This window comes from Triticum urartu, chromosome 1 (assembly GCF_003073215.2).
Source record: "Triticum urartu cultivar G1812 chromosome 1, Tu2.1, whole genome shotgun sequence".
NCBI lineage: Eukaryota > Viridiplantae > Streptophyta > Magnoliopsida > Poales > Poaceae > Triticum > Triticum urartu.
In genome coordinates, this window is record NC_053022.1 from 405244085 (window position 1) to 405249873 (window position 5789).

Genomic DNA, 5789 nt, shown 5'->3' on the forward strand with positions numbered 1-5789 from the left:
GAAAAAATTCTATGCTTGTAGATCATGAAAAGAATAATTTATTCATGATTCTACTGAAAATTATTATGAGGGAGGAATATATGCTTGTAGGAATTGCAATAATATCAAGTTTCCTCTCTATGTGTTGAAAATTTTAAAGTTATGCTTGTTTTTCCTTCCTATCTAGTTGATTCTTGTTCCCATAAGTTGTTTGCTCACAAAATCCCTAGGCATAGGAAGTGGGTTAGACTTAAATGCGCTAGTCATATTCTTCATGATGCTCTCTTTGTGTTTCAATTCTTATCTTTTATGTGAGCATCATTGAAATCATCATGCCTAGCTAGAAAGGCATTAAAGAAAAGCGCTTATTGGGAGATAACCCAATATTTACCCCTACTGTTTTTGTGTGTCAACACGATTAAGCTACTGTAGTAATCATGTTTTATAGCTTTTGTTTCAATAAAGTGCCAAGTAGAACCTTTGGTAAGACTTGGGTGAAAGTTAATGTGATCTTGCTGTAACAACAGAAACTTTGCGCTCAGGAGATTAGCTGCCATTTTTAACAGAAGAGTGCTTTTAAGTTGATTCTTTTTACAAAAGATTAATAGACAAATTCCTCACGTCCACCAATTTATTTTAGAATTGTGTTGACACCAGATTTTGGCACAGTCAAGAACTTATTTAAGATGGCCTCAAATGGAGAAGTGTTCTACATGAAAGAGTTCCGTATTGTTGATATGAACATCTTTGAAGTTTGGGTCATCGCCATCTGATTTCATCTCGAAGGTCGAAACTATGCTGAAAGTACTCAGATCTTATATTCAGAGTACAGTTTGTTCGATTAAGCCCCGAAGACGACATCAAATGGAAAAACGATCTACACGGGTTGTCTTCGTCTCGTCGAAACGATCGATTTTGATATAAAAATCGTCCAAATCCGTGTCCATATGCAAAAGTTAGAGCAATCGGAGTGCAGTCCTGTCATGAGGCGAGATGTGGCACGCCCTACCTGACGCATGTCTGATGGGTAGCACGAGGGAACATATGTTTTGCGCGAGTGATTTGACCCTTAGGATGACCTCTGATAAAAAAACGTTCAACATGAAAGTTGTTCGTCTCGTCGAAATGGTCAAGATTGATTTTGGGCTCAGTTTTATCCGAGGTCATTTGCCACCTCAGAAATTACCCGCAAGGTGCAGCCAGTTTAAACCGAACAGTTTTGAAAAGTTCAGACAAAACCAATCCAAATTTGACTAGGGTTTTGGACGTGAATCCAAGCCTTTTCCTTGCACGAGAAGTCCAACTGCCTCGTATATACCTAAGGGGTAACGGCCGATTGAACAACAACACACAATCGATCAAATCATCTACCACTTTTATCTTTTATCTTTTCTCCTTAACCCTAGTTCTTCTTCTTCCTCGTTCTTCGTTCGTTCTTCGTTTGCAGGGCGGCGAACCTCGAGGCCGTAGGGGCGGTCAGGCTGACCTAGGGCAGCCCATAGCCGCTATGCGCCTTGACGGGGTCCCTTCTGGGCGCGTGGGGTTTCGGGTCCTCAAAAGCACCCGCCGGATTGCCTGAGTACTGCGCTTCCGGGCGGGTCTCCTTCGACGTGAGCTGCGGTGCATCACCCCCGGTGTCGAGGGTACACGGTGACGTGTTCGTGTGCGAATACACTTTTTTGGCAACTCCGCTGGGGACCGAAGCTTTGAACGGTCTCCAGCCCGTTCTTGCTACGAAGAGATCGTCATCTAGGGTTTGCAATCTACAAAGGTAATATGAATACCCAATTCCCTACTGTAGATGCAAATAATTCATATGGTGTAACTAGGTCGTTCAATTAGTATACTCTATCGGCCAGCCCTAGTTTGTTCAATCATGCATCTAATTATCTGCATAGGCCGATTCAAAGTAATTTACATGCTTCAACTTTTTATGATACTAGTAACATGCACCATATGTATCCCAACTTGCATGCATCGGCAACCCCACAAATCATTATGTCGATGAACAACATGGTGAGTCTGGTTAATAAATTTGAAACACCTGATGTTAGGATTTCCAATGCCATGGAAGAAAGTGTTTCACCCTTTTATTCACCGGTAAGTAATGTGCAATATACTAATCCAACCATGCCGATGAACGAGAAAATTGGCCATGCTACTACAAACTATTCGGCCAGTTATTCCCAATCGTCATATGCTACACCTCATGACAATAGTTTTTTGGCACCATACGCAACTGTTGATGTCCATAATTCGGCTCCGCACCTTAATGGTCATGGCCGAATAAGTGAAACTTCTATAGGAGCACAAATGCCTTCACCTACTACCATGGCATATCATGTTCCCCCTACACAATTACAAAATTTCGGCAGCATCTCTTTGCCGAAAGAGTCTAAAAGCATCGGCGGGCAACCATATCCAGACTGGGTAATTGAGAACAAGCTTACATTTTCTTGGGATTTGTGCAACTCCATTGGACAGGAACTAATAGAAGGCGGGAAGCCTCATGATTTTGCTGCTGTAAAATCTATAGTTGTGCAAATGATGCATTCGCCCAGTGTTGTACCATCCAGTGTACCCCCTAAACAATTGCAAAGTTTTGGCACCTCATTGCCAGAAGAGTCTCAAAGTATTGGGGGGCAATCTCATGAGGAGTGGATGGAAATTGAGATGAAAAAGTTTAAAGCTTGCCAAGCTGAGATGTGGGCTAAAATTAGACAAGAGCGAAAGGCCTTGGAAATTCAAAAAGATAAAAGTATTGATTTGGGTAAGAAAGAAAATTCAGTTATTGAAAAAGCCAAATCAAATATTATATCTGCCGAATCTATTGAAGAAATAGATGATGCCAAGGCATTGGGGAGCCAACTGAAAGCAGAACAAAGTATCATTCAAGTTACACCATTGTCGTGCTCTCCCAACATATTCAAAGAGGTATGTCTAGCAAGTGATTTACCTATTTTCAGATTTGGTCGCAACTTTATTTTTGATACATCTATTAGAAAAGATCTTATAAGTTATTTCGAAAGACCAATGATGAAGGAAAATTTACTTGTTAGCAATAAAATTGTTACAAAGCATATCGGTCAATATATTGTACCATTTAAAGAGACCGATAGTGACTTATTACTGCAACCAATGCTTTTGCCATTGCTTTATTTAAAGTTCATATCTAATTGGGTATCTTTGCTTGCTTCATACTTGGCTTACGCATGGGCTCAATTGAGACATGTATATTCTAACTACTTTGATTTCAGAAATTTAAAGCCAATGTTATACTCTATTGAGAAAACCAATGGTAGTATAATTTCCTTTTCAAAGTCATCAGAGATAGAGTGCAAAACACAATGCATAGCCGAATGGGGTAATGCAAAATCTGAACTATTCGTTAGCTTAACTCCAAAGCCGTTCTCACAGCAAGATCGGCTAGAGAATAAAAGGTTTACCTTCAATTCAAGCATGTTTGATCAAATATTTGATTTGTTGCTAAAAAGTAATTACATTAGAGTTCTTGATCACCATGTGAAGCCATCAATCCAAGGACGAATGTATTACAAGTTGCATGATTCGTCCAAGCATAATTTTGAGGATTGCAACATGTTTCGTCAAATAGTTAAATCAGCCATTGATAAAGGGCGGTCAAAATTTGTTGAAACACCAAGGGATGACCAGTCTACTCCGATTGGTCCTAATGGAAAAAAGTTTTTGAATTAGCTGCTTCAAGACGATTCTTTTAAAGATGAGAAGGTAAAAACTGCAGGTGATGGGATCAAGTTTTCAAGTAAAGAAGTTGTTCTAGAGCACAATGAAAATATTCTTGAAGGCATGAGTTGTATCGAAGATACAAAGAAGACGCCAAGGACTGGGGGGCAACAAAGCAATCCAAAGATCGATGCAAGCAAAACCAAAGGAGATAAAGTCCGCAATAAGCACAAGCACAAGAAATCCAAGGTCACTTTTGCACAGTTATTAGATAAATATCAAAAGAAAAGTGAAGAGAATGGTGCTTATCGGTCGAGTAATGCAAGAGCATCAAGATCAACCCCTAGGCGCAAATCCAAGGATCGGTATTGGCAAGAAGACAATTTTAATGCAACGTGTTCATATCCTTATTTTGGATCGCCAATGCCAATGCCGTGGATGCCTCCCTATGCTCATGTAGATCGATATTCATCATGGGACAGGTATGATACAATGGCACATTATCCATCATATTTTAGACCATCTCACCATTATTATGCAGCTCCAAAAAGATCAACATTCAATAAGCAGTCATATGTTCAAGACCGTTTCAATAAGAAAGAATCGGTCCGGAGCTCAAAAAAGAAGAAAGAGGTGATCAAACAAGTATATCGAGTTAAAAAAGATGGTCGCAAGAGTGCCAATTCAGATTTGATCTTAAAGGATAAAGAGCCAATTAAAGTGTTATCATGGGCTACTAAAGGCAATGAGATGAAGCAATCAATTGTCGAGAATAAAAGTGCCAAATCTGAAGAAAAGAAGTTGAAAGTGCGCAAGGTAAAACAAGAACTGTCATTGCTTCAAACAAAATCGCAGCCGGGGTGCATACTTGGCTTATCATATTGGAAAAAGAAGAAATTACAAAACTTAGTGCACAAGAATTTGAAGATAGGAACATGGCATGGGTTCCAAAAGGAAGTGCTCAAAATAAGAATTATGTGCAAGCTTCCATTACAAGAAGTGCGGCAAAGGTGAAGAATGAAAAAAGTGAAAACTATGAAGGACCAAGCCGAAGGTTTCAGCATCTTCGGTCTACACATTATCCATATTCTTCAACTATGCCATTAACGCTTATGCCATGGAATTCATCATCAGGTATGATTGGTAACCCTCAATGGGCTTATTTTTAATCCATGGATGCAATATAATTTCTTACATCACAAAAGGGTATTACCAAGTCACTATACATTTGGTTAGCTACAAGTTTGTTGCTGATTCGAAGGGCCGAAATACTTGATTTGACATTTCATTTGCTTGTTTCGGCTATATGTGCTTTGATCGAAGTTTACATGGTAATGGCCGATATTTACTTATTGTCCTAAGAATATGCAAAATGGCCGATGGAGTGTTGACATCGTCCTTAGATCAAGCTATGTGCAAGTTATTTTTTAGCACACAAGCTTTGCCGAAAAACAGGGGGGCATGTGTTAACACCAGATTTTGGCACAGTCAAGAACTTATTTAAGATGGCCTCAAATGGAGAAGTTTTCTAGATGAAAGAGTTTCGTATTGTTGATATGGACATCTTTGAAGTTTGGGTCATCGCCATCCGATTTCATCTCGAAGGCCGAAACTATGCTCAAAGTACTAAGATCTTATATTCAGAGTAAAGTTTGGCCGATTAAGCCCCGAATACGATATCAAATGGAAAAATGATCTACACGGATTGTCTTTGTCTCATCAAAACGATCAATTTTGATATAACAATTGTCCAAATCCGTGTCTGTATGCAAAATTTAGAGCAATCGGAGTGTAGCCCTGTCGTGAGGCGAGATGTGGCGCGCCCTACCCGACGCATGTCTGATGGGTAGCGCGAGGGAATATGTGTTTTGCGCGAGCTATTTGACTCTTAAGATGACTTCTGATCAGAAAACGTTCAACCTGAAAGTTGTTCGTCTTGTCGAAACGGTCAAGATTGCTTTTGGGCTCAGTTTCATCCGAGGTCGTTTACCACCTCAAAAATTACCCGCAAGGTGCAGCCAGTTTAAACCGAACAGTTTTGGAAAGTTCGGACAAAACCAATCCGAATTTGACTAAGGTTTTGGACGTGAATCCAAGCCTTTTCCTTG